Source organism: Phalacrocorax carbo, chromosome 3, assembly GCF_963921805.1.
Source record: "Phalacrocorax carbo chromosome 3, bPhaCar2.1, whole genome shotgun sequence".
NCBI lineage: Eukaryota > Metazoa > Chordata > Aves > Suliformes > Phalacrocoracidae > Phalacrocorax > Phalacrocorax carbo.
The window spans coordinates 113,694,679-113,707,768 of record NC_087515.1 but is presented as its reverse complement, the minus strand read 5'-3'; the positions used below and the strand labels follow the sequence as shown (position 1 = coordinate 113,707,768).

General features: G+C 38.5%; 1 protein-coding gene across 3 annotated transcripts in view; it reads right to left on the bottom strand.

Annotated features, from left to right (window-relative positions):
- The window catches only part of GREB1 (growth regulating estrogen receptor binding 1), a 106,255-nt gene that overhangs the window by 84,129 nt on the left and 9,036 nt on the right, over positions 1-13,090 (bottom strand). Inside the window, exon 1 of one of the 3 annotated variants that reach the window (XM_064448059.1) lies at positions 7,441-8,430. The exons of 1 other annotated variant lie outside the window; for it this stretch is intronic. The gene's annotated coding sequence lies outside the window, so the exon portion shown is untranslated. Of the gene's footprint in view, positions 1-552; positions 799-7,440; positions 8,431-13,090 lie in introns of those variants that run through there. One more of the 3 variants, XM_064448058.1, reaches the window with a different exon arrangement.

Sequence of the window (13,090 nt, the reverse complement as noted above, 5' to 3'; positions counted from 1 at the left end):
AGCCAGCACTGCAGCCATATTAATTTCTCATCACCCAGGTACCCCAGCCCCACCTTACCTTGTATATTGAGGAGTCACCTGTGGAATAAAAATGAATAGACAAATAACGCAAAGATGCTGAAATGCTGCAATTGTGAGCTCACAGTAGGGTTTAGGTACCCAAGTAGACAGGCAAGATAACAACAGACTCATTTGAATGCTACTCCTTTGAAAATTACTCGAAGACTCTATTAAAAATGCCAATATCAAGCAACTAAGAAACAAATCCTGGTATTCCTCCAAAGAAAGGAGGGTAAGCAGCTAAATTTGCTTTCATTTGCATCTGGAAGGCTACGGAACAAGTTCCAACATAAGAAACAGGATATAAATTGGACAACTCAAATGCTGACTCCCTCTGCATCCGTGACCTGTAGGGCTGCTTGTGACCAATCCTAATGCTAGCTGCCTTTTGCTAAGGCCTGTAAATGCACAGCAGAATAGCACCCACCAGAATCAAGCCCAAAAGCAAATATCTTTACATGTGAGTTCAGAAAGGTTGTGAAAATGGCTTACTCAAAACTTTTCTGCAGAGTAAATTCTAGCAGGTTGAGACCCAGCTGTTGGTGCTAATAATAGTAAAAATGAAGGTTAAGCAGAATTCAGCTCAGCATGTCTCCTCCAGCCCTGCTGAAATACCTTCTGCCCTTTCCCTAGAGATACGACAAGAGCAGATGACACAGATATAGTCAATTTTATGTAACTGTTTGCTAAAAATGGAAGAACCAGAAGTCAAGCATAAAGGGTTCCATATTTATTTTAATTTTCACATTGCATGAACCAGTTTTACAGTACCTACCTCATTTCCCAGGAGAGTTCTGTAGCTGACAGTGCAGTTGCTTGTACATTGGGATTTTTCTAACATTAAAAAAAAAAATCAAAACAGCTCTAGTATTTGCAAATAGCATAAAATAGTATTAGCAGACTAGGAATCCAGCTGTCTCTGTTTTTTCATTACACAGAAATGAGAGGCAGTTATTTGGAGGAGCTAGGGACACTCTTTTACAGACTTTGGATCCTTTTTCTCACATTCTGTTCTTGAGAATCAATTCATAATTACTGTAAGTTTTATTATACCTAATTCAAAAGAGCACAGCCATTTAAACAAGTTTAGTCTATCAATTGACCCCAAGCAAAAAATACAAATGACCAATCTTTGCATCGTTTTCTCATAAATTAACATCACTGTGCTTTTCAACTGAGTACATAAAAATTATCAGCTGTGAACATAGTATGAACAATGTGAATATACTTCATTATCTTGTCACCAAATCAATTTTAGTGCAGTTTCCAAGGCCTCAAAGCTTAGCTTTTAGCAGAATACTGAGTGTCAAACTGCAAAGACAAAGGTCCTACAAAAATCTGTTTTAGCTTAACAATCTGCACATCCAAAATTTGGTGCTGAAATAGCAACGCAACTATATATGAGGCTGTTGACTTTTTGGGAAAAAAAAATTTAAAAAGCAAACATGTATTATAAAATGACATGATTAAATATGATGTTTGCTCTTTTATCTTCAGAATTTATCGGAAAGCAATTCTGGACTCGACCTTGCCAGAACGATAATAAATTCTTCAGGAAAATTAGAACTTAATTTGAGAGATGTGTGATTTCTGACATTATGCTGAAAGCAATGTTAAAATCTTTACCGGTTTTCAACACCTCATACTACAGAAAAGAAGCTGGAGAGAAAGAACACTGTCATTATGACACTTTTGCCCCGTTTGACATTTGTCTTGCTCTGGTTTGAAATCATTATTGCGTGTTATATGACACATACACAAAAAGTGTTAGTAGGAGGGGCAATCCAGAGCAATAGATCTATACAAAAAGGAACACAAATTACAAGAAGTAATTTTTTTTTTTTACCCATAAAAATCTAAGGCAGCACAATGTCATTTATATACTACATAATGACAGTAACATTCTCTCCCTCTCTCTGTGTCGTACAGATGTGTTTTACAATCCTAATGATTATGGTCTTTATATTTGTAATTATAGTGATCAAAGAAAACAGGTATTAAGAATTATTTCTTTGTACCTGAAATTATTTTATACTCCTATAATAAAAAATGGCCAAGAACTTCAGTGTCTTGGTTGAGAAAAGCAACCTCAGCAGTGTATTGAGTGACTTTCTTAGTAACTTCTAACATTTGAAATTTTTTTTGTTTGTTTTCAATAGCAAGCAAAAAAGCAAACCTGATTTTGAGAATTAAGCAGAAAGGAGCCAAAAGCAAAACATAAAACATGATTATGCCACTGGATAAACCCGTAATCTGCTTACACTGGAGTGCACTGTGTGCACTTTGGGTCCACTGTGTCAAAAAGGACATAGTAGAGCTCAAAAAGGTTCAAAGAAAGACAAGAAGGAAGACTGAAAGGATTAACAAGCTTCAGGACTATCTAGTTGGCTGGGAGTCTTCAGAACAGGAAAGAGGAGACACAGAGGCATATGCTAGAAGCCTACAAAATCATGACTGGCACATCAAGGCTGCATAAGGACACATAGTTCACTGTATCTTCAAGTATAAAAATTAGGACTCTCTCTCATTTGTATTATTCTTAATACCATTATTTCAGTTGGTTGATAGCACGTCATATTCTTCAAAAGCGCTGGGCATTGCTCTCACATTTGAGTATTATCCATTGTACATTGCCCCTGCAGCAGAGAACAGTCTCTCACGATCAAGAAAGATTTAAAAGAACAGAGCTCATGTGACTAGATGAAAGAAAGGAATAGCACTCTAAACAGGCAGCATGAACAGTACGAAATGGTATGTCTGAAACAGCTGGACACATTGTACCGATTGACATGTTAGAAGCAAGCTTTTGTGTAACAGCAAAATTCTTGCCTTAAAGGGCTGACTCTTCCACGCCTGCCAGCACCCATTTATCCTGTAATTTGTATAAGAGCAAAAATCTTTGCTTAAAGGGGTGGCTCTTTCACATCTGCCAGAATCCATTTTATCCATCCAATATATTTTACACACACATATCACTTGTTCAATAGAAGTAAACATTTCTTATAAAGGACAGGTTTTTTTCCTAGACATTTGATACAGGCTCTTTCAGAAAAACATATCTTAGCTTTATGGTATAATTTGAAAGCATGAGTAAGATGCATTCAGAATTGTTAGCACAAGGTCAGCAGGCAACAAATGTAGACTTCTAATTCAAACTTTGAAAATGACAATGTTCTTTGATTCTGAGCAGGTCGCTTTACTTGCCCAACACAGGGTACCTTGGTCCCACTACTTTGTCCCATACCTTTGATTCTGGGAGGCTTAAGATAATCCTAATTTGTTATAACACATCCTAATACATTAATGCTATGATCTCAGCTTTTGTTTTCTAAACCTATATACAGTTTCTCACTGAAAAACACAGATAATTCTACTTACTGAAAATGCAGTTTCTTGAAAATGCCTTGGATCCCAAAGTACCACCTGTTTTGTAAACACTATTACATGACTTTCAGGAAACAGCACTGCATTAGAGCTTAACTTTTGAAGAATAAAGAAGAACATTATATTAAAGGTACCCGAACAACAGCTCTATGACAGAATATGGGATGAACCATGTATGAAGAATTCTTAAGAATTTATCCTGTGTAGGGAAACATCTCCATAAACACTGAGGAATAATCATGAAAACTGTTGCTTGCCTGCAAGCTGTCTAAGACTCAGGAACATGATCTCTGACTAAAGGTGAGTATGAGTCAAGCCCACAAGGGGCCCAGGTCACTTTCAGCTAGAAATATTACCCTTCTTTGTCTCCTGTGCCAAAAGCTGTGAAGAAGAAAAGGGAGGAACCTGATAAAATTCAACAAGAGCAAGTGCAAGGTCCTGCACCTGGGAAGGAACATCCCCATGTACCAGTACAGGCTGGGGGCTGACCTGCTGGAGAGCGGCTCTGCTGAGAAGGACCTGGGAGTGCTGGTGGGCAGCAAGCTGACCATGAGCCAACAACGTGCCCTTGTGGCCAAGAAGGCCAACAGTATCCTGGGCTGCATTAAAAGGAGCGTGGCCAGCAGATCGAGGGAGGTTATCCTCCCCCTCTACTCTGCCCTAGTGCAGCCACATTTGGAGTGCTGTGTCCAGTTTTGGGCCCCCCAGTTTAAGAAGCACAGGGAACTGCTTGAGCAAGTCCAGCAGAGAGCTACCAAGATGGTCAGGGGACTGGAGCATCTCCCTAATGAGGAAAGGCTGAGAGACTTGGGTTTGTTCAGCCTGGAGAAGAGAAGACTGAGGGGGATCTCTTCAATACCTATAAATACCTAAAGGGTGGATGTCAGGATGATGGGACTGGACTCTTTTCAGTGGTGCCCAACGACAGGCCAAGGGGCAATGGGCACAAGTTGGAACACAGGAAGTTGCAGTTAAACGTGACAAAAAACTCCTTCCCTGTGCGGGTGCCAGAGCAGTGGCACAGGCTGCCCAGGGAGGCTGTGGGGTCCCTTCCCTGGAGACATTCAAAACCTGCCTGGACGCATTCCTGTGCCCCCTGCTCTGGGTGTGCCTGCTCAAGCAGGGGGGTTGGACAAGATGATCTCTGGAGGTCCCTTCCAACCCCTGCCGTTCTGTGATTTGTGAACTGGTCCACACAATTACAAACCCTACCTCTACTAGCATTCTGTTATCCAAGTCATTCCTTCTAACCCTCTGACTGGTAACTTCTTTCAGTCCTTGACAATACAGACTTAGAAATAGTATATTATTATCTTTTCCTCATCATCTTCTGCATTCAATTAACAGTCTATATACTACATGAATATCATCTTTCCATTGAGGTGCTTATACTTTACAAAACTAAAGCTTTATAAAACTTTTTCATATTGAACAGGTTTTTACTTTATAAGCCGTTTTGAAGCTTTGTTTCCTTAGAATAAATTCTGCTTATCAACTTATTTTTTCAGACAACAGTGTCCTAGTATGCTGTTAAGAAGCTCTTTCTAAGCAATAGCTATATTCCAGTGATAGATAAAAACAAATCAGGCAGGTAGGTACTACCCATACATACACACATATCAATGCATATACACACACACACACACACAGGGTCTTATGTGTCCTGAGGCTGAGGCTCAGTGATCAGTGCATAACATGACATATGTTTACGCAGTAGTTTCCTTCATCAGTTGACATTCATCGCTCTACTTTCATGACCTCACAAGAATTTTGCACAAAAGGCAAAAACAAAATATGCCCCTTAGGTGGTAATATAACTTTTAGCTATTCCTAGTAGTTGTTTTTTCTCTATATCTCACATTCAACAGTCCTTAGTGATAGACTCTGTAGAAATTAGTTTATTGGAAGACCCATACGGATGAAGCCCCTGTCATTAGTGCTACTCAATAAGACAGGCTCTCCATTCATGTGAGGCTGCCGTTTCACAGCAACCCCATCCATTTATCAGCTACATCCAAAGAGGGAATGCCATTCCTTTGGTATGTCTATACTGCTAAACAGAACCAGGCCACAGGTCATTCTGTGACATGCCCATGCTAGCTGTCTTGGATGCATGTAGTGCTCTGTGGCTTTGTGGACATAATCATTACGTGTGGTTGAGACGGAATTTTAATCAATGCCAGTGCTGTGTTGCAAGTCATCATAGTGATGCTTTCACAACATGAAACTGAAGGGCTGTGAAAATGTTTTTGTGGGAAAGAGCCTGCTGGGGCAGTATGTGAGGTCGTACACGTTGGGAACAGTCCCCAGTGCATGCCATTCCCTGCCCAGGCACTCTCTGGAAGACTCTTAACTGCCACAGGCCAAAACTGTACCAGGAACCACTCTAATCAGAAGTTCCAGTGCTCAGGCTCACCACAAGCCATTTTATTTTGCACTGCAGACTCTGCCTTCAAGTTCACATGCATCCTGGTCACAGTTTTTCCTCCATCCCACTTTCTCTGATTTCTTTCCTATCCACTGTTTTTTTTAAAACTGTTCTCTCTAAATGCCCTTCCCAAAAATTATATACATGCTCCACCTCCACCTACTTCTTTCCAAAAACTGAAATACTCAGCAATGAAACAACTAATACTGACACACACCATTAGGCTTTAAAAATATTGTTGTTATGAAAGATAAAGAAAGTTGCATCTTGAGACCATGTTGCAGACCCAGAGGCACTACGCTGGTTGTACTGCAGCTGCACATATACCCATACAGCCCTGAGAAGAGACATCATTTTCTTTGCCTTTAAACTACATAGACTAAGTAAATACATGAGCAAGCTGAGTATCTGCCTTCTTTATATTAGTAAAGCTTCTACATCAGCTCCTTATTATCTGTGGGTGGATTGTCCAAACCGTGATGTAAGTCATCTTCACTCCATGCCTTTGGTTACACACAACACCATGGAGGGTGACACACTGCTCTGACCACTCAGCAGCAAATTTCTTCAGGCTATTCCCATTCTCCTCACAAACAGGTTCACATTTTTCTTATTAGTTTGTATATTTTAGACTGCTTTTACTTCATTTCTGTTCCTCTGTCCCATCACTATGCCGTATCAATGACAACTGACTGTACATGCTAGCTCTTCATTTTTTAAGGCAAGTCAGACTTGACAGGAGATTCAGCATACATTAAAAAGAATAAAAAGCCATATGACGACAAAATGGACTGAGAAGTTTCTCTCACTAAATTACATTAAGCCTGCTTTTACATTTTTCCTGGCATAGTGAGAGAGTTCTTTTAATATAATTTTAACTTAAAATTATCTCACGCGTCTAACCAGCTAAGTAATTACAAGGGTCATTTAAAAATACAGCAATAAAAGGTAAGAACCTCTTTTTTGCAGGGGAGCTGATACAGTTTGCTGCAAAATTTCATCTGAACTTAGGTTACAACTTCTCTGAGCATGAAACCAGTATTATCCAGCAGCATTTACTTTTCAATTCTTTTCAGATTACTCAAATTCCTGCACACTCCCCCATGGTATGTTACAGGTTTCCCATCTCATTCTTTCTGATAAATCTGGGGCAAAATTTGTGATCTCAAACATCTCTATACATCTCTAGTTACCCACAATCAAAACTCAGTTCTGAAAGACTGTTAGATATAAAATTTGCTTACCAGCATCGGAGACTGCTTTTTCAGAAATTATTGTAAAATTCAAGTTTAATTATTTAATCTAATTGCACCCAGTTTTTGTATGTGGCATAGTTCAGAGTTAGATTTAAACCATTCTCTCATGATGAAAATGAGCATATGCATAAGAAAAGTGCTATGGAGAAGCATGGGAAGTCAAACATAAAAAACAGAAAAGAAGAAATAATAAAAGCAACCCATTTCTTCATTTTAGATTTGTTGCACGAAAGTTCCAGTGGCTCCTCTAATTCTTTTATTAGGAAAAATAGTGATTAAGTATGTCTAGTACAATTTCTTATCTCTCATTACCTTCTAGATCTCCTACAACTTCTATCCCCTCTTCTGTGCTATCCAAAGCTGAAGAACTCTTGCCCATCCAGTTTTTTCTACAGAAACTCCTCCATACCTCCAGTCATCCTTGTCTCCATTCCAGGACTCCTCTGGCTTTACTCTAAGACCAGAACTGCACAAGTTATTCAAGACATGGGCAGATGCCAGTGGCAAAATACAGTTTTCCTTTTTTTTCCTTTATTGTCCTCTTAATAATTATTAATTTTTTTTATTTGCCTGATGCCACTGAGTTTTGACCTAACAACTTTAAAACCTGTCTCTCCAGGGAGAACAGTTAATTCAGATCACATCACTATGCATGGATATTTAGTTGCCATAGATATACTTTTCATTTTTTTATAACACTAGACACTATCATCCAATTAGTAGGTCATTAATTCTACCCTACAATTAGGGATGGAAATCTACAATGCCCGACTTCCCTTTACAAAGTTATAATGACTTTTCCAGCAGCTCTTGTAATTCTAATTAGGCTTCTCTAGACTGAATGATATAGAATGAAGGCCAGTACTTAAAAACCAATTTTTTATAACTAATTTTGACAGACAAGTGATCTACAGCAGATACACAGAAATATCAGAGAGACGGGCCAGCCCATGTGAATTTGGAAAAGGCAATTTCTTTGCTTCTAAGAATGTCAAATTTGCACTTCTTACTTCAGATGTGAACATTTGCGAACGTGTACAAGTAGGTGTCAGAGGCGGAATCCATTCTCCCCTTGCACACGTTCTGAATAATTTTTTCAGTAGTTTTTCCCATTTGTGCAGCGAGTAACTCTCCTTTCTGGACTGACCCAAGCTACACATTCACACCTCTTATTTTGTTTGGAAACAGGTATTCATACATGGATACATTAAGCAGGATTACAGCATGACCTAGCTGAAAAAAATTACCTATTGCTTCTTTTTCTAAGTTGATTTTCAGCCAGATCAGTCCCTTATGTTATTTCACCACATAGCCACATGAGTGTATGTGCCACCTATGCAGCCGTGCAAACGTTGTGGGAATGAGTGGCTGCAGCAGCAGCTGCCTAAGTGATGATGGCCATAGTCATCAGGAGCAATACAGAGCAAATCTATTTCTTTAAATTCATATAGCAGAAAGTTCTGCATGAGTGTTCAGTAGAGATAAATAAAGAGGCAATTCTGTAAACTTCAAAGATGGTCTGGAAATTTTTATGAGAAAAAGTACATTTTTCTCTTGTTTCCTTGACTCCTGTCTTCTTATCCTTATTTATAAATTATGTATTTGTGACATAACAGAATACGCCTTCTGTGGCAAACAGCAGTGACCTGTTCACTATTCATTAGCTACATCTATTATCTAAGCTACTGCTGAAATACGATACTTGTAGACATTTACCACTTCTGATAAAAATTTAAATTAATCTATGTAGCTATAGGATCAGAATTTAACTACAGGATCAGGATCTCACTTCTGTAAACACTCCCCTTTTCTGTGGCGTTTGTCCTTCTTCACTCATTGGAACTGTCCTCTTGAGTAAAGCTAGGAACAGAGATGTTTGCAAAATTAGGATACAACTATGACAAGAAAAAACAATGCAGGTGTAGAAAGAAACAGGATAAAATATTGGAAGAGGTACAATACTTTTTTCTCACTGTTTTTCTAAAAGTAATATGATACTACATATTATAAAATATATTAACTACAAAATACACAAGCTGCAGTATGCATGTTCCCTATCCATATTCTGAAAGTGAGAAGCATTACTTCGGACTCTCAGTTTAGCAATGAAAACAAATACCATCATCTAGCCTCTCTGGGGTCACTCAGGCATGCTAGCAAATCTGTACCTCTTGATCTTTACTAGATAAGGATATAGGAAGGTAAGTAATGGCGAGACATTTAGCAGCCCAAAATATCAGTTTTCAAGTGCAATATCCATCCAAATGAATCCCAGCATATCTGTTAGTTGTTATTTGGTGTCGCAACAGTGATAGTATTATATGTGTTCTTCTAGTTAACTCATATATTTCTAACAAAGTATTCTCTTCAGTCCTAAATTACAATAAAATGAAATATGGTAGAGAAACACATTCCCCTTAGACAGTTTGATTTTAGACTTTTGAAAACACATTGCATTTACATTTTTAGCTATCTTTAAAGATGTCACATAACTACATACTGACAAATCCCAGATCCAGTTTTGCCTTTTTAAGGTGTCATTGATTCAACCACAGGTTTATTTTTAATACTTACATTACCATTTGGCTTAAGTATCTGATATTGAATTCATATAGTTTTATTATAACAATAATACAATTATGCATACAGATGTGGCCTAATTTATTAGTAAGTATATTCAAGTATATTCTAATTAATACTATACTCTTAGAAAAATGTGCGCAGCAATGAATCCTAAAAGCTGGTTTTATTAAATATTCCTAGAGACTGATCCATAGCCAAAAATTCTCCTTAGGCCTCAATCCTGCAAAGAATGTTTTTTACATTGTGTCTACACAATTCAAGAATGACAGCGGTACTGCATAATGACATAGGCACTACCATTGGTTCTAATCAACAAAAAAGCCCAGAGTTAGATTCACAGGAATCACAAGCAAAGGCCCATTTCTAGTCTGACTTCTCGCTGTCGCTACCTATCTTAGGCTTAATGAGCCCTCACAGGGCTAGGGCCCCAGACTATCACCCTGGTTGTTCACCAGTAAAACTTGCAGTATCTCTTTGCAAAATCAGGGATTTAAAGAACTCTGATCTCTAAAACAAAATCCAAAATGACAAGCAGCAAACAATAAATTTTGCTTTTGCACACAGGCAACAATAGAAAATACTCGTAATAGACTTCTCATAACATTTTCAGAATAGATTTTTTTTCATTGCATTTAGTGCAAAGAAACAGCTAGCCATGGTTATTCCTTCACCAGTGTACAAACAGGAGGAATAGGCAATACAGGAGCTGGAATATATTAGGTACAGGCTTTGGTTTAGATACTGTAACTTTTATTTTTATTTGTTGATGGGGAAAGCAATCCATCTTGAAAATGAAGGCATAACTCTTCCAGACATCAAAGTCAATGTTTTAAGCAAGAATTGCATCAAATACCAGCTCATTTTTTTTACTTTAAAAGTACCTCATTACATACAACTCCTGAATAAAAAAACCCCAAACTTCTTTGCAAGCGTTAAAGAAAGGTGGGGGTTTTGTTTTGTTTTGTTTTCTCAGAACAGTTCTCCATATATGCCAAAGCAGGCAGAAAAGGAATTTTTCAGAAAGCAAGGTCTCATAACATACACATTATGAAAAAACATTAAAATTGATTCTTGATGTGCAATGTATAATTTACAGGCTTGACTAATCTGCATTTTTAGAAACTAACAGATTGTTTTACTGGTTAGTGCAAAGGTTATTGATCTGCTTTCTTGCTGAATTAACAGCACTAGCATAGGGCAACTCGCTTTCTCAGCTTTCCCAATGTTTTCCTGAAAAGAGGCCCATTACATGGCAGGGGGCAAAGGACAGGCCTAGATAACACTGTTTAGACATTTCTTTGATGTCCACAGGCATCATCCTCGACAACTGACCACTAGAGACAAAAGAGCACTCTTAGGCTGCTGGAAATCCCAGCCATTCTTCTCACCACCTTTTGATATCCCAAGGCTTCTATACCCTGACCTCTGCACTCTGACACAAAGATCTTATTTGAAGGATGGTCAGCCATGTCAAAAACTCTTTCCAAATTTAGCCAATAAACTAAGGACTTTTTTTGCTTTTCATAATTGCTTTGTGTCCTAATGTACCAGCGGGAATGCCAAGAAGATGTTACAAAAATGACCAAGAATCTTGCCATCTTTAGAAACTCTCTTGTCCTCTATATTCATTTACTATCATAAAAACAAGGCATATACCAGAAAATAGTAGAAAGGAGAAGGGAAAAGATGGGCTTTTTTAAGTTTTAGAATTCAAAAAATTATCAGACAAAATGCTGATCTATGTCATAGCCATACAAGGGCTGTTAGAATTGATCCTATTGGTTTCGGTGGGTTTTGAACTAAAACAGACCCCAGGCATTTTTGCTCAGTGATTACTCTTGTTATTTTAAAAATAAATTGCATGTCTTTAGACAGAACAGGGGACTTGACTCTGAATCAGTGCAGAGCTCTCTGAGAAGCTCCAGCATGAATGCAAAACAGAAGCTAAACCAGGGTAAAAAAAGTATACGTTTTCATTTAACTGAATCCTGACCATGGATAACATCAACTACACCCAAACAGGCAACATGTATATGAAACCAAGGTCATATCTATATAGCAACATGAAAAGATGTCATGGTTTTAGCTGGGAAAGAGTTAATTTTCTTCATTGTAGCTGGCACAGTGCTGTACTTTGGACTTAGTATGAAAATAATGCTGATAACACACCAATGTTTCGGTTGTTGCTGGGCAGTGCTTGTACTAGCCAAGGACTTTTCCAGCATCCCATACTCTGCCGGGTGCACAAGCAGCCGGGAGGGGAGGGGGCACAGCTAAGAGAGCGGATATCCCAAAGGGATATTCCATATCATGTAACGTCATGCCCAGTATGTTAACTGGGAGGAGCTGGCTGGGGGAGGGAGGCAGCAATCGCGGCTCGGGGACCGGCAGCGTCGGTCGGCGGGTGGTGAGCGGTTGTACCGTTTCTGTTTTTTTCCATTTTTCCCTTTTCCTTTTCATTATATTATCATTATTGTTATTATTATTATATTGAATATTATTATCATTATTATTTTATTTTAATTATTAAACTGTTCTTATCTCAACCCACAAGTTTTTTTTTTTTGCTTTTGCTCTTCTGATCCTCTCCCCCATCCCACAGGGGTGGGGGCAGTGAGCGAGCGGCTGCGTGGTTTTCAGTTGCCAACTGGGGCTGACCCATGACAAAAGACTAAAAAATCAGTGGCATAAATTCAATGCACATAACGCCATTGACAAATCTTCCTGTTCTGGCAGCATCCACTGAAAAGATTACAATCACTTTTATAGAGGCTCATTACTGCTCCGACGTTGGATATTATTGCCCTGGCAGTTTTACCCATGGAGTTACAATCCCTGAGCCTCTTCAGTAAAAAAAGTAAAACTGTTAAAATAATAGTTCTTCACCACCCCATCATTTCAAGCAAAGCAGATTAGAAACCATGTACGGGAGCAGCTCAGCTGGCAGCGTCACCCGTGATAACCTCTGACAGAAGTGCAGTAATGAGGTACTAGGGGCAGTAACCTTCTTAGCCAGCACAGTTGCAGTCAGAAGAGGGTGTGTGAATAAAGCCTTAATAAAACACACTAGATTTTCATGTGCATGCTTTTATACATGACCCTGAGTGTAGGCAAATTCTATGGCTGCAGTTACACTTAATTCTGATGTAGGTAGAAGGTATAAGATTCAATAGATTATTCCTTTGCAGTCCTGCTATTTGTCAGGCTATTTTTTCCCCATTGTGTCAACTTCATTAGGAGTTGCTAGACTTTCATCACATAATCTAACAAACACAATTGTGTAAACAGTTACTAACTGGATATATCAAAAGATGCACCTTAAAAAGAAAAATGTATTTCATCCTGGATCGACAGAAGCACACAATGGAAAAAACAAACC